Source organism: Salvelinus namaycush, unplaced genomic scaffold (genome assembly GCF_016432855.1).
Source record: "Salvelinus namaycush isolate Seneca unplaced genomic scaffold, SaNama_1.0 Scaffold167, whole genome shotgun sequence".
Lineage (NCBI taxonomy): Eukaryota > Metazoa > Chordata > Actinopteri > Salmoniformes > Salmonidae > Salvelinus > Salvelinus namaycush.
Window position 1 is genome coordinate 296,916 of NW_024058419.1, and position 24,401 is coordinate 321,316.

General features: G+C 45.6%; 2 pseudogenes; one reads left to right on the forward strand and one right to left on the reverse strand.

The window, feature by feature from the left end:
• Window positions 1-16,016, reverse strand: part of LOC120037284 — a 56,911-nt pseudogene extending 40,895 nt beyond the window's left edge.
• A 5,540-nt stretch (window positions 16,017-21,556) lies between these two features.
• On the forward strand, window positions 21,557-23,756 carry LOC120037285 (annotated as a pseudogene).
• The last annotated feature ends 645 nt before the right edge of the window (window positions 23,757-24,401 follow it).

Consider the following 24,401-nt stretch of genomic DNA (forward strand, 5'->3'; position numbering starts at 1 on the left):
TGTAGAAAATAGTCAAAATAAAGAAAAACCTTTGAATGAGTAGGTGTGTCCAAACTTTTGATCGGTACTGTATGTATACATATATTCTATAGTTTTGTACTCTGCATCGTTGGGGTGGTCTCGTAAGCAAGCATTTCACGGTGAAGAGTTGATTTGAGAGGGAAAGACAAAGCGCGAGGGAGTCCAAATGTATTCTGACCTAGTCTTTAGTATGAAACCATTTTTAATGAGACGAGTACAAAACATTAAAGGAACACTTGTCTCCATGTCTCGTCCGTACCTGGTAGGAGTACTCGGATGCGGGTCCCGCAAAGTTCATCCCAATGGCTGAGGGAGGACGGTCATTCTTTTCCAGAGAATCTACCAATTTTCCTTCCTGAGGAAATTGCAAGAAATTTCCGAGCTTCCCATTCAAACCGAAAGTGCTATTTAGAAGCATATGTTTTATTTAACCAGGTAAGTTGACTGAGAACACATTCTCATTTCCAGCAACAACCTGGGGAATAGTTACAGGGGAGAGGGGAGTGAATGAGCCAATAGTAAGCTTGGGATGATTAGATGACCGTGATGGTATGAGGACCAGATCGGGAATTTAGCCAGGACACCAGGGTTAACACCCCTACTCTAACAATAAGTGCCATGGGATCTTTAGTGACCACAGAGAGTCAGGACACATGTTTAACGTCCCACCCGAAAGACAGCACCTGTCCCCAATCACTGCCCTGGGATATTATTTTAGACCAGAGGAAAGAGTGACTCCTACTGGCCCTCCAACACCACTTCCAGCAGCAACTGGTCTCCAATCTAGGGACTGACCATTACCAACCCTGCTTAGCTTCAGAAGCAAGCCAGCTGTGGGATGCAGGGTGTTAAGCAGCAAATAAAATCCAACATGATTATACCACTCTACATGGAGAAATACACTAATGGGTTCTTGTATTTGTTGCATATTAATCAACTCAAAGTTACCACACTATTTCATTAATGTAGCCTAGTTTTAACAGGTCTATGAGCCACTGTTGGCCGACGGGTCAAATGAGGTTATTACAGTAGCCTACCCTTCACTGAAAGATGCATTTCGGTCCTTTCCTCTCCCCTTGCACCTGGCTATCAAGGGAATTTGGGAAGGTTGTGGCTGTTTAAACTTCGGTTATTGTGATGATTTTGTCAGAGGAAACAAATCTGAATCTCCTATAATGTAACAGTTACGCTGTAGCGGAGATTCAGCCCACTGGATAGCGCCGCAGTTGATCAATTGCACGTGAATCTAAACCCGCAGTTTATCATGTGCCATTCTAAGGTAGGCTATATTTACATCAAATCTTCTCAATCCTACCTATTGCATCTGTTCTCCAGCAATAAAGTAAATGATCAAGTTAATATTCATTTAGTCACAGCATCAACTAAACGTGAGCCTACACAAACGTGGACTACATAATCAAATTAAATAAACTTGTCAAGACCCTGCCATTCTTCTCCGTTATTACTTCTATTCAAGACAAAATACCCCCAGTTCTCGCATTATTTTACAGACTTGGTCAGAAAGGGTAACTGATTCTCGAGACCCAGACAAACAAATGTAGAATAACATTCAATACACAAACTTAGGCTACATAAAATAACCTGGAAGGCCTACCCTGTAGCAAACAAAATAATTTGCATAGGCCATAACGGTTTAACTTGCTTCAAAACACGCTGAATTTATTTATTTATTTCACCTTTATTTAACCAGGTAGGCTAGTTGAGAACAAGTTCTCATTTACAACTGTGACCTGGCCAAGAGAAAGCATAGCAGTGTGAACAGACAACAACACAGAGTTACACATGGAGTAAACAATAAACAAGTCAATAACACAGTAGGGGGGAAAAATGAGTCTATATACATTGTGTGCAAAAGGCATGAGGAGGTAGGCAATAAATAGGCCATAGGAGCGAAAAATTACAATTTAGCAGATTAACACTGGAGTGATAAATCATCAGATGATCATGTGCAAGTAGAGATACTGGTGTGCAAAAGAGCAGAAAAGTAAATAAATAAAAACAGTAAGGGGATGAGGTAGGTAAATTGGGTGGGCTGTTTACAGATGGACTATGTACAGCTGCAGCGATCGGTTAGCTGCTCAGATAGCAGATGTTTAAAGTTGGTGAGGGAAATAAAAGTCTCCAGTTTCAGCGATTTTTGCAATTCGTTCCAGTCACAGGCAGCAGAGAACTGGAAGGAAAGGCGGCCAAAAGAGGTGTTGGCTTTTGGGATGATCAGTGAGCGCGTGCTACGGGTGGGTGTTGTTATCGTGACCAGTGAACTGAGATAAGGCAGAGCTTTACCTAGCATGGACTTATAGATGACCTGGAGCCAGCGGGTCTGGCGACGAATATGTAGCGAGGGCCAGCCGGCTAAAGCATACAGGTCGCAGTGGTGGGTGGTATAAGGTGTTTTAGTAACAAAACGGATGGCACTATGATAAACTGTATCTAGTTTGCTGAGTAGAGTATTGGAAGCTATTTTGTAGATGACATTGCCGAAGTCGAGGATCGGTAGGATAGTCAGTTTTACTAGGGTAAGTTTGGCGGCGTGAGTGAAGGAGGTTTTGTTGCGAAATAGAAAGCCGATTCTTGATTTGATTTTGGATTGGAGATGTTTAATATGAGTCTGGAAGGAGAGTTTACAGTCTAGCCAGACACCTAGGTATTTATAGATGTCCACATATTCTAGGTCTGAACCGTCCAGGGTGGTGATGCTAGTCGGGCGGGCGGGTGCAGGCAGCGGACGGTTGAAAAGCATGCATTTGGTTTTACTAGCATTTAAGAGCAGTTGGACGCCACGGAAGGAGTGGTGTATGGCATTGAAGCTCGTTTGGAGGTTAGATAGCACAGTGTCCAAGGAAGAGCCAGAAGTATACAGAATGGTGTTGTCTGCGTAGAGGTGGATCAGGGAATCGCCCGCAGCAAGAGCAACATCATTGATATATACAGAGAAAAGAGTCAGCCCGAGAATTGAACTCTGTGGTACCCCCAAAGAGACTGCCAGAGGACCAGACAACATGCCCTCCGATTTGACACACTGAGCTCTGTCTGCAAAGTAGTTGGTGAACCAGGCAAGGCAGTCATCAGAAAAACCGAGGCTACCGAGTCTGCCGATAAGAATATGGTGATTGACAGTCGAAAGCCTTGGCCAGGTCGATGAAGACGGCTGCACAGTACTGTCTTTTATCGATGGCGGTTATATCGTTTAGTACCTTGAGCGTGGCTGAGGTGCACCCGTGACCGGCTCGGAAACCAGATTGCACAGTGGAGAAGGTACGGTGGAATTCGAGATGGTCAGTGATCTGTTAATTGACTTGGCTTTCGAAGACCTTAGGCAGGGCAGGATGGATATAGGTCTGTAACAGTTTGGGTCCAGGGTGTCTCCCCCTTTGAAGAGGGGGATGACCGCGGCAGCTTTCCAATCCTTGGAGATCTCAGACGATATGAAAGAGATGTGAAACAGGCTGGTAATAGGGGTTGCGACAATGGCGGCGGATAGTTTCAGAAATAGAGGGTCTAGATTGTCAAGCCCAGCTGATTTGTATGGGTCCAGGTTTTGCAGCTCTTTCAGAACATTTGCTATCTGGATTTGGTTGGCATAAATGAGTAAAGCAGTGCCACAGAAATGTATGAATTACAGCAGATACCTACCGGTAGCTCAAACGTTGGAGCCAATTTTGTTGCTGTATTAACTGCATTTAAAGGTTGCGTGTACGTGCTTTTTGAATTCATGGCGACTAAGTACGGTTTGCTACGACGCACACCCTGAGCGTTCATCATGCGGCTAGAGAAGGCCTGTATGAACAGACTTCCTCAAGCTTCATAGAAATTTACCGGTTTCTTCCAATGGTTTATCCCATGTAAATCGGAGTGGGTGGGAAATCCTGGTCAAACTGTTCCTGCCCTCAAACCCTAGGTTAGCGGCGCTACAAGCAACTCTGGGAGAGCCTGGACCTGATAGCAGCCTGCCAGCTAAGACAGGTTAGCATTGACTTATTTAAACCTGAAAGTTTGGATTGGCACTGGGATATGAAGACCAACCGCCAAAACGATGGGCTAATGAAAGAGAGCTGGTTTTACATGTAAGCATTCACTAATAGGAAACCAAGTCAGTTACGAGAGAAGACACCCAGCAGAGTCATTTAAATGCAAGTTGACAACCGTGATATTAGTTAGCACTGACACCATTAACCCCAATTCTAGCAGCCTCATATGTACCAACCCTAAACACTCAGTTCCAAAACCATCAAGTTTAAATGAACTAGAACCCATTCCACATCATGTGAAGCTACTAGCATAATTTGACCAAATGTAGCTTAAGGCAAATGGTGATTTAAGCACAGGGGTCAAAGTAAACATATTGCTGATGCCAAAGCATGGTTATAATGCAAAATAAATGTTGCCATAACCACAGTTACTCATGTCAGGTCATAGACCTCAACTCCAAGTAGGAACCGTCAAAACAATACTGAGGACACAAGTATTACAGTTAACGTTTAATTGAGCCAAAACAAGAAAATGCAGTTACACACACAACCTGGACTAGAATACCCATGAACTCTTGCATGGACCCCGAGCACCATGTCCCACATCAGATATCCATGTTTGTGGTCAACGGGGGCTGAGATGCAGAACTCAACAGTTCCTCAATGGCATGGTCAGACTGGCCGGTCGCAGCTGCCGAGGTAGCGTCGTCAGACGGGCCAGTGGCAGCTTCAGAGGTAGCGTCGTCAGACGGGCCAGTGGCAGCTTCAGAGGTAGCGTCGTCAGACGGGCCAGTGGCAGCTTCAGAGGTAGCGTCGTCAGACGGGCCAGTGGCAGCTTCAGAGGTAGCGTCGTCAGACGGGCCAGTGGCAGCTTCAGAGGTAGCGTCGTCAGACGGGCCAGTGGCAGCTTCAGAGGTAGCGTCGTCAGACGGGCCAGTGGCAGCTTCAGAGGTAGCGTCGTCAGACGGGCCAGTGGCAGCTTCAGAGGTAGCGTCGTCAGACGGGCCAGTGGCAGCTTCAGAGGTAGCGTCGTCAGACGGGCCAGTGGCAGCTTCAGAGGTAGCGTCGTCAGACGGGCCAGTGGCAGCTTCAGAGGTAGCGTCGTCAGACGGGCCAGTGGCAGCTTCAGAGGTAGCGTCGTCAGAGGACAGGGCATCATTTGCCGGAGAGCTACCATGGTTTGGAGAAGCTTGGGATTCTACTTCATTAGTCTCGAAATACTCTAGAGAGAAAACAAAAATGAACAGTTGAGTATTCTACAGCAACACAGCTGTTCTACATGGTCTAGGCCAAATTGCCATTCGAATGTTGAGCAACATGAACCCAACACAGATTTAAAAGTATATGTTTCAGGCCGTACCTTCTCTGTCTTGTTTAGCGTCAGACCCTATGGATCGGAGCAAGGCCAGGGCATGCACAATGGAGACGTCATTTGATGACAGCTCTGAAAAACGTAGGTTAAGGTACACAAGCAAAATGACCAAATCAAAGGGTTTGACAACATTATTTAGACAACTGAGTTACTCTATGGTGTTGAATGAGTGTCAAACACAGCAGCACCATAGACACAGTACAAAGCTAGAAGGGTTGTGGAAAGAAACACTTACCTCCAAGTCTCCTCTGCAGAGAGACTTGCTCTAGCTTCTGGGACTTTCCAACAGGGTAACAAGAAACTGAGGAGAAAGTGTTGACAGAAGTTGAGTTGACACAAAATAGCTACATATATTAATAGCAGATGACCAATGCGGAACAAACAGTCAAATTTTAATCTCCAACTGATAAAGTTGAGCATATTTCCCAAACAAATCCATTCAATCCAAATAAAACATTAGTGAACCAACCTTTCGCAACCCCCACAGTCAACACAAAGAGCAGCAATTCTCTCACACCTCCCATGATCATGAAAATAGTCTGTGTTATCAACAGGTAGTGTCTCCACATGGCCTGTATGAGGCTTATATAGGCCACTAATGACCGTTTCCCTGACAAACATGACTTAACGATCAATTAACATGCTTGATTGAGGTGTTACATTCAGATAGAAATAGACCATGTAGAAAATATGTTGATTCTGGTGGGCAGGAAATCTTTTCTACTCCATATATTGCATTTATATCTGTAATGTTTAACCCTAATGGTCTCAGATCAGCAGTAGAAAGAAGTAGGCCTAATTATTTTAGGTGTAATATTCAAAGATATTAGGGGGAAATAAACACTGTACCCAAATCCACTTTTTACAATGCTCCTGGGAAATGGGTAGGCCTCCACCATATAGTCCTTCACAGTTTTACAGCTGTGTTATATTCCTTTATTTACATAGATCACATACATAAATATATATGTTAGCTGTAGGTAGCTTTGGGATAAAATTCCCGTATTGTATTGTTACTAACATAAATCATAATATATCATATTTTCCTCATTTGCTCTGTAGGAGGTTCGTCATATGAAGGACATTCAAGTGGATGTGACCCCTAACCTGCAATAGGGGCTCAGTGGGGTGACAGACATCCTGTAACGGATCTCCAAGCTAGTGTCTGAGGACCTGGAGGAGGCTGTGTCTACAGCTGTGGTTCAGGACAAGCATGGTAACCTACCCTAACCTCACTGTATGAAGGATTTCATTGTTATGGATAGTCATCTCCAATCTGTTCAAATATCACTGTTGTTGATAACACACATTACCAAAATTATTCACACTTGTCTTCCTATTTCCACATAATCTGTCATGGTTCCCCACCCCAACAGGGCATAAAACCAACCTCTCTTTATTGCTACTGCTAATACACCCAAATCCAACAGCTTTCGAGTATCTTATTGCTTTTCTTCTAACCCTGAATGGCAACTTTTTATCCTAGTACACAAGCATGTCACTTTATCCATCCACACCCACTCTACTGCCGCATGTCCACTGCGGCTGAGACTTGCACCCTCTCGTTACAGGTATAGCAGGTAACCAACCCCACCCGGGTCTTACCCCCTAGGTGCCCGCCTGCTCGGGCTTACCTTCTGGGACTCACCCTATTCTTATAGTACTAGCAGGAACCAACCTACTTGGGATTTACCCCTTAGGAGTTACCCTCTACAGGTATCAACCTGTTCGGGTTTACCTTCCGGGACTTACCAAATACCGCAAAGCTATGACTGGTCGTAATACAATGAGACTACTGAATAAGCTCAGGCTTTCTAGGTCCGTACCCTATAATTGGTTCAGCCTACGACTCTCATCTCCCCAAGATGTCAGAATTAGTGATAACAGGTGTAGGAACTGTGCCTACCTTGTTTCTGTTTCACTGATTCAGAATCTCTAGTTCGACTGCAAATCGTGGTGAACCCTGCTTGCAGTGCCAACTGTTAGGTTCTAATTCTCAGAGTAAAAACTCGACGGACACTATGAAAGCTTCTCAATAGGGGGTGCTGTTTTCACTTTGTAAAACATTCGTTCCCAAATTAAACTGCCTCGTACTCAATTCTTGCTCGTACAATATGCATATTATTATTACTATTGGATAGAAAACACTCTCTAGTTTCTAAAACCGTTTGAATTATATTTTTGAGTAAAATAGAACTCGAGTTGGAGCAATCTTCCTGTCAGCAAGTGAGAAATCTGAAATCAGGCAATCTGTTCCAGGGTCGGTTTATTCATTTGCATGTATTCTATTGGTCGACATGCACTGCATACGCCTTCCCCTGGATGTCAGCAAGCAATGAGAATTGGAATGGAGTTGCTAGGCAGATCTGAGGCTATATAAATGGGCATGGAACCGGGGGTCCAGCCTTTTCAACATTTGCCATGACGCAAGACAGACCTCAGGATTGCGTTCTGGAAAGCTGCCGTTATAGGCCTTAGATATATCCGGCTCTGATTTTATTCGATATAGGTGTTAAAAACATCATAATGTAGTTATTTTAAACCGAGTTATATCAGTTTATATCAGTATATTGCGATTTTCGGTATTTTATTTGTGCTGCATTATGGTGAGTTGGGCACGTCTTCGCCACATGGCTAATGTTTGCTGCTAATTCCAAAGTTGAAGACGACAATCTACAACCGAGCAACGATTCCTCTGGACAAAGGACAACTTGCCCAAGATTCTGATGGGAGCTCATCAAAAACTAAGAAGTATTTATGATGTTAATTCGTTGTTCTGTTGAAAAATGTAAATCTACTATTCCGCCATTAATTTCGGTGCGGTCTCGCTTTAACGCACGCTGTATGTCGTAGTAACGTTAATTTAAAAAATCTAACACAGCGGTTGCATTAAGAACTAATGTATCTTTCATTTGCTGTCCAACCTGTATTTTTTAGTCAAGTTTATGATTAGTTACTGATTAGATTAGGTGCCTCTCCCAAGATTTCTCCCGGCATTTTGTTTGCATTTTGGCTACTATTCATATTGTATAACCACGATTTGTGCCGCTAAATATGCACATTTTCGAACAAACTCTATATGTATTGTGTAATATGATGTTATAGGACTGTCATCTGAAGACGTTTGAGAAGGTTAGTGAAAAAATTAATATCTTTTGCTGGTTTATTCGTTATCGCTATTGTTGGCTTGAATCAATGCTGTTGTGTGGTTGGCTATTGTAGTAAGCTAATATAATGCTATATTGTGTTTTCGCTGTAAAACACTTAAAAAATCTGAAATATTGGCTGGATTCACAAGATCTTTGTCTTTCATTTGCTGTACGCTGTGTATTTTTCATAAATGTTTTATGATGAGTATTTAGGTAATTCACGTTGGTCTCTGTAGTTATTCTAGTTGCTTTGGTGAGAGTTGTGATGGTGGCTGCAATGTAAAACTATGATTTATACCTGAAATATGCACATTTTTCTAACAAAACATATGCTATACAATAAATATGTTATCAGACTGTCATCTGATGAAGTTGTTTCTTGGTTAGTGACTATTTATATCTTTATTTGGTCGAAATTGTGATAGCTACCTATGCAGGAAAAAAATGGTGGGAAAAAAAAGTTGTGTCTTTTGCTATCGTGGTTAGCTAATAGAAATACATATTGTGTCTTCCCTGTAAAACATTTTAAAAATCAGAAATGATGGCTGGATTCACAAGATGTGTATCTTTCATCTGGTGTCTTGGACTTGTGATTTAATGATATTTAGATGCTAGTATTTACTTGTGATGCTATGCTAGGCTATGCTAGTCAGCTTTTTTACTGATGGGGGTGCTCCCGGATCCGGGATTGTGATGAAGTAGAAGTTAAACCAAGTTTATTCTTCCCAGAGGGTCAAGACAGCTGCATTAGACAAAAAACATATTCACACAAGCACTGATATTTAATCCTTTCTCCTATGTTGAGTCTCCTCCTACACCTCTAAACAGCCAATGCATCTCTGTTGCTAGACAGAACCTTTGTGATATCTGTTCTTCCTCACTTCATCTGACCTGACCGCTACCCCAAAGTGCTCACTCCTCCCCAACTCAAGGCTGTCATGGTGATTGGTACCAGACTGTGTCTCTTCTCATCCCAGAGGATCCCACCCATAGGATGCCTGATGGCTAACAATAACATATCCTGACATAATGTAAACGTTATACATTAAGCTCTCTCCCTCAGTGACATGAATTAGTATATTTCATATTCTCAGAACCCAACAGTAGGTTTTAAGGTGTGGCTGCATGTTTGTCGTGGACGCATTGTCACTCTTGATGTTCTTTTTCCAGATTGCAAGTGAAACACCTTTAGATGTAAGTGCCAGTTGGTAACTTTCTCACACTTGCTTGTTTAAGGTATGGATGCAACACCCCAGTATGTCTGCAGGGGCTGGTCACTGAGATTTACCATGTTTCACATGCTACTAGACTAACCTTCCAAGTAAATATGTTACAAGTCTGAACTGGCCATCCTGGTCTTTCCTCAACTAATTGAAACCTCAGGGACAGACATGCTAAACGACTTTGATGTCAGAGCTCCCATCAGCCCTCTACACCTCGCTGTGAGTAAAGCCTACCTGCTCCTGTAGTGGTCTCCATATTACAAATGGCACCCTATTCCCTATTTAATACACTACTTTTGACCAGATCCTTATAGGCCCTGATCAAAAGTAGTTCACTACATAGGGAATAGGGTGCTATCTGGGATGCAGGCATGGTGTTGATTTTCCACAGGAAGTTGACTGTCCAGACAGACTCACACACCAAATTCCTATCTATTCCTGATTAGTGTAAAATACATGCATATTCTACACAGTGATGATGAGGATGATTTCCTTATTTTGCCATTTGAGTTAATCAACCTCAGAGGAGAAGTAGAGTGTTTGTTTCTCAATCCCACGCTTGGCAGGGACCTCCGATGTTGATGCTGGGCGGGAGCAAAAATGGGCTCCCGATTGAAAGACACTGGTCTACTTTAGGTCAAAAGGCCCCTCAGGCCCCTCAGGCGTGACGTCCGCTGAAGGCCCATTCTGCTAACCGCGGCCTGCTAGCTGCCTAGAGCTACTTGGAACCCTGCTACTCCACGACTGGTCTATCGACGTCACCGCACGAAGAGGCAAAAACAGACGTCCCCCAAAGGCCCTTCTGCTAACTTGCTAGCCGCGGTCTGCTAACTACTAGCTTGCTAGCCCCGGTCTGCTAACTGCTAGCTTGCTAGCCCCGGTCTGCTAACTGCTAGCTTGCTAGCCCCGGTCTGCTAACTGCTAGCTTGCTAGCCCCGGTCTGCTAACTGCTAGCTTGTTGGCCCCGACCTACTATCTGCTTGCTTGTTAGCACCGGCCTGCTAACTGTCTGAATCGCCGTGTCCCCAGCCAGGACAACCACTCACTGGACCCATATGTTCACTTGGCTACGCATGCCTCTTTCTAATATCAATATGCCTCATCCATTACTGTCCTGGTTAGTGATTACTGTCTTATTTCCCTGTAGAGCCTCTAGCCCTGCTCAATATGCCTTAACCAACCATGTTGTTCCACCTCCCACATATGCGATGGCATCACCTGGTTTAAACGTCTCTAGAGACTATATCTCTCTCATCATTACTCAATGCCTAGGTTTACCTCCAATGTACTCACATCCTACCTTACCTTTGTCTGTACACTATGCCTTGAATCTATGCTATCGTGCCCAGAAACCTGCTCCTTTTACTCTCTGTTCTGAACGTGCTAGACGACCAGTTCGTATAGCCTTTAGCCGTACCCTTATCCTACGTCTCCTCTGTTCCTCTGGTGATGTAGAGGTTAATCCAGGTCCTGCAGTGCCTAGTTCCACTCCCACTCCCCAGGTGCTCTCATTTGTTGACTTCTGTAACCGTATAAGCCTTGGTTTCATGCATGTTAACATTAGAAGCCTACTCCCTAAGTTTGTTTTACTCACTACTTTAGCACACTCTGCCAACCCGGATGTCTTAGCCGTGTCTGAATCCTGGCTTAGGAAAACCACCAAAAACCCTGACAAAAAAAACCTGACAAAAGTTCTGGGACACTGTAAAGTCCATGGAGAATAAGAGCACCTCCTCCCAGCTGCCCACTGCTCTGAGGCTAGGAAACACTGTTACCACCGATAAATCCACTATAATTGAGAATTTCAATAAGCATTTCTCTACGGCTGGCCTTGCTTTCCACCTGGCTACCCCTACCCCGGTCAACTGCCCGGCACCCTCCACAGCAACCCACCAAAGCCCCCACCATTTCTCCTTCACCCAAATCCAGATAGCTGATGTTCTGAAAGAGCTGCAAAATCTGGACCCCTACAAATCAGCCGGGCTAGACAATCTGGATCCTCTCTTTCTAAAATTATGTGCCGAAATTGTTGCAACCCCTATTACTAGCCTGTTCAACCTCTCTTTCGTATCGTCTGAGATTCCCAAAGATTGGAAAGCTGCCGCGGTCATCCCCCTCTTCAAAGGGGGTGACACTCTAGTCCCAAACTGCTACAGACCTATATCTATCCTACCCTGTCTTTCTAAGGTCTTTGAAAGCCAAGTTAACAAACAGATTACCGACCATTTCGAATCCCACCGTACCTTCTCCGCTATGCAATCTAGTTTCAGAGCTGGTCATGGGTGCACCTCAGTGCACCTCAGCCACGACATCATAACCGCCATCGATAAGAGACATTACTGTGCAGCCGTATTCATCGACCTAGCCAAGGCTTTCAACTCTGTCAATCACCACATTCTTATTGGCAGACTCGACAGCCTTGGTTTCTCAAATGATTGCCTCGCCTGGTTTACCAACTACTTCTCTGATAGAGTTCAGTGTGTCAAATCGGAGGGCCTGTTGTCCGGACCTCTGGCAGTCTCTATGGGGGTGCCACAGGGTTCAGTTCTCGAGCCGACTCTCTTCTCTGTATACATCAATGATGTCGCTCTTGCTGCTGGTGATTCTCTGATACACCTCTACGCAGACGACAACATTCTGTATACTTCTGGCTCCTCTTTGGACATTGTGTTAACTAACCTCAAGACGAGCTTCAATGCCATACAACTCTCCTTCCGTGGCCCCCAACTGCTCTTAAATGAAAGTAAAACTAAATGCATGCTATTCAATCGATCACTGCCCGCACCTGCCCGCCCGTCCAGCATCACTACTCTGGACGGCTCTGACTTAGAATACGTGGACAACTACAAATACCTAGGTGTCTGGTTAGACTGTAAACTCTCCATCCAGACTCACATTAAGCATCTCCAATCCAAAATTAAATCTAGAATCGGCTTCCTATATCGCAACAAAGCATCCTTTACTCATGCTGCCAAACGTACCCTTGTAAAACTGACTATCCTACCAATCCTCGACTTCGGCGATGTCATCTATAAAATAGCCTCCAACACTCTACTCAACAAATTGGATGCAGTCTATCACAGTGCCATCCGTTTTGTCAATAAAGCCCCATACACTACCCACCACTGCGACCTGTATGCTCTCGTTGGTTGGCCCTCGCTTCATACTCGTCGCCAAACCCACTGGCTACAGGTTATCTACAAGTCTCTGCTAGGTAAAGCCCCGCCTTATCTCAGTTCACTGGTCACCATAGCAGCACCCACTCGTAGCATGCGCAGGTATATCTCACTGGTCACCCGCAAAGCCAATTCCTACTTTGGTCGCCTTTCCTTCCAGTTCTCTGCTGCCAATGACTGGAACGAACTGCAAAAATCACTGAAGCTGGAGACTCATATCTCCCTCACTAGCTTTAAGCACCAGCTGTCAGAGCAGCTCACAGATCACTGCACCTGTACATAGCCCATCTGTAAACAGCCCATCTATCTACCTCATTCCCATACTGTATTTATTTATTTATCTTGCTCCTTTGCACCCCAGTATCTCTACTTGCACATTCATCTTCTGCACATCTACCATTCCAGTGTTTAATTGCTATATTGTAATTACTTCGCCACCATGGCCTATTTCCTTAACTCCCTTATCTTACCTAATTTGCACTCACTGTATATAGACTTTTTGTTTTCTTTTTTTCTACTGTATTATTGACTGTATGTTTTGTTTATTCCATGTGTAACTCTGTGTTGTTGTATGTGTCAAATTGCTATGCTTTATCTTGGCCAGGTCGCAGTTGCAAATGAGAACTTGTTAAATAAAGGTGAAAAAAAATTATGTTCAGGCGTACCACTGGTCTCCTATAGAACATTGATTATATTAAGAGTGTATCTATTCAGGTGTACCACTGGACTTTGCTTGAGACTGTGTTTGTGTTTCTATTCAGGCATACCACGGCCACCACCATGCTATGGAGGTCCTGGTTCAGTCTCTGCTGGATCTAGACGTGAGGGACAGCCAGGGGCGCACCCTCTGGACCTGTCTGCCTTAAAATGTCTTGTGGAGTGTGTTGACGTCCTCATCAACCAGGGAGCCTCCATCCTGGTTAAAGACTTCTGAGGGGGTCCATGAAGAGGACCCACATCCACGCTGCAGGTACACATAGGATATCACATAGAGATTCTGTAATTAAAATGTTTTCCTGACCAAGATAACCATTTGTTTGGTCATGTTGCTAGGACAACAATATCCACTCTAGGGATGTTACATGGTATAGTGAAAATGCCCACTAGACACTGATCTAAGGTCATTTTTTGTCATGTTCTCCACTAATGATTGATGATCTAGGGAGGGTAAGCTGATCCTAGATCAGGGCACAGGGGAGACTTCTATCCAGAGCCAGGTACACAGCTAGCAGGTGACAGGCGTCGATGGCCTCAGGCCCAAAATTATTTATTATCTGCTGTGTTATCATGAGGATGTCATCTACCAACACCATTGTTCTACAAATATGTCTGTTCATGTGAAGGTTATAGTCATCCAGCATTCTGCTCATATCCTCTCCGTTTATCCTCCTCTAGCTACCAACGGTCAATCATATCACATTCTTATATCTTCGCCATTTAACCTGCTCTAGCTATTGAATGTCAATCATCACGTTCCTATATCCTCTTTGTTTATCTTCCTCTAGCTACCAACGGTCATTCGGAGTGTTTGCGTTTGCTGATTGGAAATGTAAATGTTGCCATCACCACAGTTACTCATGTCAGGTCATAGACCTCAACTCCAAGTAGGAACCTTCAAAACAATACTGAGGACACAAGTATTACAGTTAGCGTTTAATTGAGCCAAAACATGATAATGCAGTTACACACACACAACCTGGACTAGAATACCCATGAACTCTTGCATGGACTCCGAGCACCATGTCCCATATCAGATATCCATGATTGTGGTCAACGGGGGCTCAGATGCAGAAGTGAACAGTTCCTCAATGGCATGGTCAGACTGGCCGGTCGCAGCTGCCGAGGTAGCGTCGTCAGACGGGCCAGTGGCAGCTTCAGAGGTAGCGTCGTCAGACAGGCCAGTGGCAGCTTCAGAGGTAGCGTCGTCAGACGGGCCAGTGGCAGCTTCAGAGGTAGCGTCGTCAGACGGGCCAGTGGCAGCTTCAGAGGTAGCGTCGACAGACGGGCCAGTGGCAGCTTCAGAGGTAGCGTCGACAGACGGGCCAGTGGCAGCTTCAGAGGTAGCGTCGACAGACGGGCCAGTGGCAGCTTCAGAGGTAGCGTCGTCAGACGGGCCAGTGGCAGCTTCAGAGGTAGCGTCGTCAGACGGGCCAGTGGCAGCTTCAGAGGTAGCGTCGTCAGACGGGCCAGTGGCAGCTTCAGAGGTAGCGTCGTCAGACGGGCCAGTGGCAGCTTCAGAGGTAGCGTCGTCAGACGGGCCAGTGGCAGCTTCAGAGGTAGCGTCGTCAGACGGGCCAGTGGCAGCTTGAGGTAGCGTCGTCAGAGGACAGGGCATCATTTGCCGGAGAGCTACCATGGTTTGGAGAAGCTTGGGATTCTACTTCATTAGTCTCAAAATACTCTAGAGAGAAAACAAAAAGGAACAGTTGGGTATTCTACAGCAACACAGCTGTTCTACACGGTCTAGGCCAAATTGCCATTAGAATGTTGAGCAACATGAACCCAACACAGATTTAAAAGTATATGTTTCAGGCCGTACCTTCTCTGTCTTGTTTAGCGTCAGACCCTATGGATCGGAGCAAGGCCAGGGCATGCACAATGGAGACGTCATTTGATGACAGCTCTGAAAAACGTAGGTTAAGGTACACAAGCAAAATGACCAAATCAAAGGGTTTGACAACATTATTTAGACAACTGAGTTACTCTATGGTGTTGAATGAGTGTCAAACACAGCAGCACCATAGACACAGTACAAAGCTAGAAGGGTTGTGGAAAGAAACACTTACCTCCAAGTCTCCTCTGCAGAGAGACTTGATCTTGCTTCTGGGACTTTCCAACAGGGTAACAAGAAACTGAGAAAGTGTTGACAGAAGTTGAGTTGACACAAAATAGCTACATATATTATTAGTGGTGAAGAATACAAGATGACCAATGCAGAAGAAACAAAGTCAAATTTGAATCTCCAACTTATAAAGTTAAGCATATTTCCCAAACAAATCCATTCAACCCAAATTAGTGAACCAACCTTTGACAACCCCCACAGTCAACACAAAGAGCAGCAATTCTCTCACACCTCCCATGATCATGAAAATAGTCTGTGTTATCAACAGGTAATGTCTTCACATGGCCTGTATGAGGCTTATATAGGCCACTAATGACCTTTTACCTGACAAACATGACTTAACGATCAATTAACATGCTTGATTGAGGTGTTACATTCAGATAGAAATAGACCATGTAGAACGTATGTTGATTCTTTGGTGGGCAGGCAATCTTTTCTACTCCATATATTGCATTTATATCTGTAATGTTTAACCCTAATGGTCTCAGATCAGCAGTAAAAAGAAGTAGGCCTAATTATTTTAGGTGTAATCTTCAAAGATATTAGGGGGAAATAAACACTGTACCCAAATCCACTTTTTACAATGCTCCTGGGAAATGGGTAGGCCTCCACCATATAGTCCTCACAGTTTTACAGCTGTGTTATATTCCTTTATTTACATAGATCACATACATAAATATATATGTTAGCTGTAGGTAGCTTTGGGATAAAATTCCCATATTGTATTGTTACTAACATAAGTCATAATATATCATATTTTCCTCATTTGCTCTGTAGGAGGTTCGTCATATGAAGGACATTCAAGTGGGTGTGACCCCTAAACTGTAGGAGGGGCTCAGTGGGGTGACAGACATCCTGTAAGGGATCTCCAGCTAGTGTCTGAGGACCTGTAGGAGGCTGTGTCTACAGCTGTGGGGCAGGACAAGCATGGTAACCTAACCTCAATGTATGAAGGATTTTATTGTTAGGGATAGTAACCTCCAATCTTTTAAAATATGTCTCTGTGTCTCTCCACCAATCTCCCTTCTCTTCTCTTCTCTTCCCCTCCCCCAACCCACTTCAGTAGGTTCAGCCCAGGATAAGTGCACCATCCTGGCTGTGATCCCCAGTCCAGCTGCTCCATGTAACCTAGCTGGGAAGCAGGACCTCAGCGAATGTATGTGGTTGTTCCTTACTTTAACATAAAACTATCATAGATATTATGTACACCTAATTGTCTTCTCACATGTTCCCTTCGCCCTCCTCCTCAGACCGCTGCACCCTGACCTTTGACCCTTGCACGGCCAACGATCACCTGCTCCTCTCCCAGGAGAACGTACGAGGGCATCCCCAGGAAGGAAAAGGGGAAACGGTGTATGGTGGGAATGAACGATCTTCCCTAGAGCCTCCCGCTGGATGAGCGCCAGCTGAGCACCTGGCACAATGGGTGCCTGTGTAACCGATGTGAAATGGCTAGCTAGGTAGCGGTGGTGCGCGCTAGCAGCCTTTCAGTCGGTGACGTCACTTGCTCTGAAACGTTGAAGTAGTGGTTCCCCTTGCTCTTCAAGGGCCGAGGCTTTTGTGGAGCGATGGGTAACGATGCTTCGTGGGTGACTGTTGTTGATGTGTGCAGAGGGTCCCTGGTTCGCGCCCGGGTCGGGGCGAGGGGACGGACTAAAGTTATACTGTTACACCTGGAAGCGGTGGCTGGCCACTGTCAACACTCCCGCATTAGAATGCTGCTGGACTACGAGGCTGGAAAACTGACGAACTACCGAGACGGGCAGACACGGCTGCATGCCTCGCCTTCACTCAGGAGCTGTTCCCGACCTGTTGCCACGACGACAACACGAAAGGGGATGACGTGACCTAACCATCTCATATGGGACTATTCTCCGTAACCATATACTTAGATAGACATCGTATCATTGTATATTTTATTTATTTATTTTATTTCACCTTTATTTAACCAGGTAGGCAAATTGAGAACACGTTCTCATTTACAATTGCGACCTGGCCAATATAAAGCAAAGCAGTTCGACACATACAACAACACATAGTTACACATGGAGTAAAACAAACATACAGTCAATAATACAGTGAAAAATAAGTCTATATACAATGTGAGCAAGTGAGGTGAGATAAGGGAGGTGAAGGCAAACAAAATATATATATAAATAAATAAAAATATAAAAAAGGCCATGGTGGCGAAGTAAATACAATATAGCAAGTAAAAAAAACACTGGAATGGTTGGTTTGCAGTGGAAGAAAGTGCAAAGTAGAGATAGAAATAATGGGGTGCAAAGGAGCAAAATAAATAAATAAATACAGTAGGTAAAGAGGTAGTTGTTTGGGCTAAATTATAGATGGGCTATGTACAGGTGCAGTAATCTATGAGCTGCTCTGACAGCTGGTGCTTAAAGCTAGTGAGGGAGATAAGTGTTTCCAGTTTCAGAGATTTTTGTAGTTCGTTCCAGTCATTGGCAGCAGAGAACTGGAAGGAGAGGCGGCCAAAGGAAGAATTGGTTTTGGGGGTGACCAGAGAGATATACCTGCTGGAGCGCGTGCTACAGGTGGGTGCTGCTATGGTGACCAGCGAGCTGAGATAAGGGGGGACTTTACCTAGCAGGGTCTTGTAGATGACCTGGAGCCAGTGGGTTTGGCGACGAGTATGAAGCGAGGGCCAGCCAACGAGAGTGTACAGGTCGCAGTGGTGGGTAGTATATGGGGCTTTGGTGACAAAACGGATGGCACTGTGATAGACTGCATCCAATTTATTGAGTAGGGTTTTGGAGGCTATTTTGTAAATGACATCACTGAAGTCGAGGATTGGTAGGATGGTCAGTTTTACAAGGGTATGTTTGGCAGCATGAGTGAAGGATGCTTTGTTGCGGAATAGGAAGCCAATTCTAGATTTAACTTTGGATTGGAGATGTTTGATGTGAGTCTGGAAGGAGAGTTTACAGTCTAACCAGACACCTAGGTATTTGTAGTTGTCCACATATTCTAAGTCAGAGCCGTCCAGAGTAGTGATGTTGGACAGGCGGGCAGGTGCAGGCAGCGATCGGTTGAAGAGCATGCATTTAGTTTTACTTGTATTTAAGAGCAGTTGGAGACCACGGAAGTAGAGTTGTATGGCATTGAAGCTCGCCTGGAGGGTTGTTAACACAGTGTCAAAAGAAGGGCCAGAAGTATACAGAATAGTGTCGTCTGCGTAGAGGTGGATCAGAGACTCACCAGCAGCAAGAGCGACATCATTGATGTATACAGAGAAAAGAGTCGGCTTGAGAATTGAACCCTGTGGTACCCCCATAGAGACTGCCAGAGGTCCGGACAACAGGCCTTCCAATTTGACACACTGAACTCTGTCTGCGAAGTAGTTGGTGAACCAGGCGAGACAGTCATTTGAGAAACCAAGGCTGTTGAGTCTGCCGATAAGAATACGGTGATTGACAGAGTCGAAAGCCTTGGCCAGGTCGATGAAGACGGCTGCACAGTACTGTCTTTTATCGATGGCGGTTATGATATCGTTTAGTACCTTGAGCGTGGCTGAGGTGCACCCATGACCAGCTCGGAAACTGGATTGCACAGCGGAGAAGGTACGGTGGGATTCGAAATGGTCAGTGATCTGTTTATTAACTTGGCTTTCGAAGACTTTAGAAAGGCAGGGCAGGATGGATATAGGTCTATAACAGTTTGGGTCTAGAGTGTCACCCCCTTTGAAGAGGGGGATGACCGCGGCAGCTTTCCAATCTTTAGGGATCTCGGACGATACGAAAGAGAGGTTGAACAGACTGGTAATAGGGGTTGCAACAATGGCGGCGGATAATTTTAGAAAGAGAGGGTCCAGATTGTCTAGCCCAGCTGATTTGTACGGGTCCAGTTTTTGCAGCTCTTTCAGAACATCTGCTACCTGGATTTGGGTGAAGGAGAAGCTGGGGAGGCTCGGGCAAGTAGCTGCAGGGTGTGCGGAGCTGTTGGCCGGAGTTGGGGTAGCCAGGAAGAAAACATGGCCAGCCGTAGAGAAATGCTTATTGAAATGTTCGATTATCATGGATTTATCGGTGGTGACCGTGTTACCTAGCCTCAATGCAGTGGGCAGCTGGGAGGAGGTGCTCTTGTTCTCCATGGACTTTACAGTGTCCCAAAACTTTTTGGAGTTAGAGCTACACTGTGCAAATTTCTGGTTGAAAAATCTACCAGACACAGTCTGGTACCAATCAACATGACAGCCTTGAGTTGGGGAGGAGTGAGCACTTTGGGGTAGCGGTCAGGTCAGATGAAGTGAGGAAGAACAGATATCACAAAGGTTCTGTCTAGCAACAGAGATGCATTGGCTGTTCAGAGGTGTAGGAGTAGACTCAGCATAGGAGAAAGGATTAAATATCAGTGCTTGTGTGAATATGTTTTTTGTCTAATGCAGCTGTCTTGACCCTCTGGGAAGAATAAACTTGGTTTAAGCTTTCATAGTGTCCGTCGAGTTTTTACTCTGAGAATTAGAACCTAACAGTTGGCACTGCGAGCAGGGTTCACCACGATTTGCAGTCGAACTAGAGATTCTGAATCAGTGAAACAGAAACAAGGTAGGCACAGTTCCTACACCTGTTATCACTAATTCTGACATCTTGGGGAGATGAGAGTCGTACGCTGAACCAATTATAGGTACGGACCTAGAAAGCCTGAGCTTATTCAGTAGTCCCATTGTAATTATGACCGGTCGTAGTCTTAGGGGGTAAGACCCGGGTGGGGTTGGTTACCTGCTAATACCTGTAACGAGTGGGTGAAAGTCTCAGCCGCAGTGGACATGCGGCAGTAGAGTGGGTGTGGATGGATAAAATGACATGCTTGTGTACTAGGATAAAAAGTTGCCATTCAGGGTTAGAAGAAAAGCATTAAGATACTCGAACGCTGTTGGATTTGGTTGTATTAGCAATAAAGAGAGCAATAAAGAGAGGTTGGTTTTATGCCCTGTTAAGGTGGGGAACCATGACAGATTATGTGGAAATAGGAAGACAAGTGTGAATCATTTTGGTAATGTGTGTTATCAACAACAGTGATATTTGAACAGATTGGAGATGACTATCCATAACAATGAAATCCTTCATACAGTGAGGTTAGGGTAGGTTACCATGCTTGTCCTGAACCACAGCTGTAGACACAGCCTCCTCCAGGTCCTCAGACACTAGCTTGGAGATCCGTTACAGGATGTCTGTCACCCCACTGAGCCCCTATTGCAGGTTAGGGGTCACATCCACTTGAATGTCCTTCATATGACGAACCTCCTACAGAGCAAATGAGGAAAATATGATATATTATGATTTATGTTAGTAACAATACAATATGGGAATTTTATCCCAAAGCTACCTACAGCTAACATATATATTTATGTATGTGATCTATGTAAATAAAGGAATATAACACAGCTGTAAAACTGTGAAGGACTATATGGTGGAGGCCTACCCATTTCCCAGGAGCATTGTAAAAAGTGGATTTGGGTACAGTGTTTATTTCCCCCTAATATCTTTGAAGATTACACCTAAAATAATTAGGCCTACTTCTTTCTACTGCTGAGCTGAGACCATTAGGGTTAAACATTACAGATATAAATGCAATATATGGAGTAGAAAAGATTGCCTGCACAACATACGTTCTACATGGTCTATTTCTATCTGAATGTAACACCTCAATCAAGCATGTTAATTGATCGTTAAGTCATGTTTGTCAGGTAAAAGGTCATTAGTGGCCTATATAAGCCTCATACAGGCCATGTGAAGACATTACCTGTTGATAACACAGACTATTTTCATGATCATGGGAGGTGTGAGAGAATTGCTGCTCTTTGTGGTGACTGTGGGGGTTGTGAAAGGTTGGTTCACTAATGTTTTATTTGGATTGAAGGGATTTGGTTGGGAAATAATCTCAACTTTATCAGTTGGAGATTAAAATTTGACTGTCTGTTTGTTCCGCATTGGTCGTCTGCTATTAATATATGTAGCTATTTTGTCAACTCAACTTCTGTCTACACTTTCTCCTCAGTTTCTTGTTACCCTGTTGGAAAGTCCCAGAAGCTAGAGCAAGTCTCTCTGCAGAGGAGACTTGGAGGTAAGTGTTTCTTTCCACAACCCTTCTAGCTTTGTACTGTGTCTATGGTGCTGCTGTGTTTGACACTCATTCAACACCATAGAGTAACTCAGTTGTCTAAATAATGTTGTCAAACCCTTTGATTTGGTCATTTTGCTTGTGTACCTTAACCTACGTTTTTCAGAGCTGTCATCAAATGACGTCTCCATTGTGCATGCCCTGGCCTTGCTCCGATCCATAGGGTCTGACGCTAAACAAGACAGAGAAGGTACGGCCTGAAACATATACTTTTAAATCTGTGTTGGGTTCATGTTGCTCAACATTCTAATGGCAATTTGGCCTAGACCGTGTAGAACAGCTGTGTTGCTGTAGAATACCCAACTGTTCCTTTATGTTTTCTCTCTAGAGTATTTCGAGACTAATGAAGTAGAATCCCAAGCTTCTCCAAACCACGGTAGCTCTACGGCAAATGATGCCCTGTCCTCTGACGACGCTACCTCTGAAGCTGCCACTGGCCCGTCTGACGACGCTACCTCTGAAGCTGCCACTGGCCCGTCTGACGACGCTACCTCTGAAGCTGCCACTGGCCCGTCTGACGACGCTACCTCTGAAGCTGCCACTGGCCCGTCTGACGACGCTACCTCTGAAGCTGCCACTGGCCCGTCTGACGACGCTACCTACTGAAGCTGCCACTGGCCCGTCTGACGACGCTACCTCTGAAGCTGCCACTGGCCCGTCTGACGACGCTACCTCTGAAGCTGCCACTGGCCCGTCTGACGACGCTACCTCTGAAGCTGCCACTGGCCCGTCTGACGACGCTACCTCTGAAGCTGCCACTGGCCCGTCTGACGACGCTACCTCTGAAGCTGCCACTGGCCCGTCTGACGACGCTACCTCTGAAGCTGCCACTGGCCCGTCTGACGACGCTACCTCTGAAGCTGCCACTGGCCCGTCTGACGACGCTACCTCTGAAGCTGCCACTGGCCCGTCTGACGACGCTACCTCTGAAGCTGCCACTGGCCCGTCTGACGACGCTACCTCTGAAGCTGCCACTGGCCCGTCTGACGACGCTACCTCTGAAGCTGCCACTGGCCCGTCTGACGACGCTACCTCTGAAGCTGCCACTGGCCCGTCTGACGACGCTACCTCTGAAGCTGCCACTGGCCCGTCTGACGACGCTACCTCTGAAGCTGCCACTGGCCCGTCTGACGACGCTACCTCTGAAGCTGCCACTGGCCCGTCTGACGACGCTACCTCTGAAGCTGCCACTGGCCCGTCTGACGACGCTACCTCTGAAGCTGCCACTGGCCCGTCTGACGACGCTACCTCTGAAGCTGCCACTGGCCCGTCTGACGACGCTACCTCTGAAGCTGCCACTGGCCCGTCTGACGACGCTACCTCTGAAGCTGCCACTGGCCCGTCTGACGACGCTACCTCTGAAGCTGCCACTGGCCCGTCTGACGACGCTACCTCTGAAGCTGCCACTGGCCCGTCTGACGACGCTACCTCTGAAGCTGCCACTGGCCCGTCTGACGACGCTACCTCTGAAGCTGCCACTGGCCCGTCTGACGACGCTACCTCTGAAGCTGCCACTGGCCCGTCTGACGACGCTACCTCTGAAGCTGCCACTGGCCCGTCTGACGACGCTACCTCTGAAGCTGCCACTGGCCCGTCTGACGACGCTACCTCTGAAGCTGCCACTGGCCCGTCTGACGACGCTACCTCTGAAGCTGCCACTGGCCCGTCTGACGACGCTACCTCTGAAGCTGCCACTGGCCCGTCTGACGACGCTACCTCTGAAGCTGCCACTGGCCCGTCTGACGACGCTACCTCTGAAGCTGCGACCGGCCAGTCTGACCATGCAATTGAGGAACTGTTGACTTCTGCATCTCAGCCCCCATTGACCACAAACATGGATATCTGATGTGGGACATGGTGCTCGGGGTCCATGCAAGAGTTCATGGTTACTCTAGTCCAGGTTGTGTGTGTAACTGCATTTTCTTGTTTTGGCTCAATTAAACGCTAACTGTAATATTTGTGTCCTCAGTATTGTTTTGACGGTTCCTACTTGGAGTTGAGGTCTTTGACCTGACATGAGTAACTGGTGATGGCAACATTTATTTTGCATAATAACCATGCTTTGGCATCAGCAATATGTCTACTTTGACCCCTGTGCTTAAACTACCATTTGACTTAAGCTACATTTGGTCAAATTATGCTAGTAGCATCACATGATGTGGAATGGGTTCTAGTTCATTTAAACTTGATGGTTGTGGAACTGAGTGTTTGGGATTTGTACATATGAGGCTGTTGCTAGAATCGGGGTTAATGGTGTCAGTGCTAACTAATATCACGGTTGTCAACTTGCATTTAAATGACTCTGCTGGGTGTCTACTAGTCTTCTCTCGTAACTGACTTGGTTTCCTATTAGTTAATGCTTACATGTAAAACCAGCTCTCGTATCATTAGCCCATCGTTTTGGCGGTTGGTCTTCATCCCAGTTCTAATCCAAACTTTCAGGCTGTCTAGATCCAGCAGAGACTGAGCCAGGACCTCCATAGCATGGTGG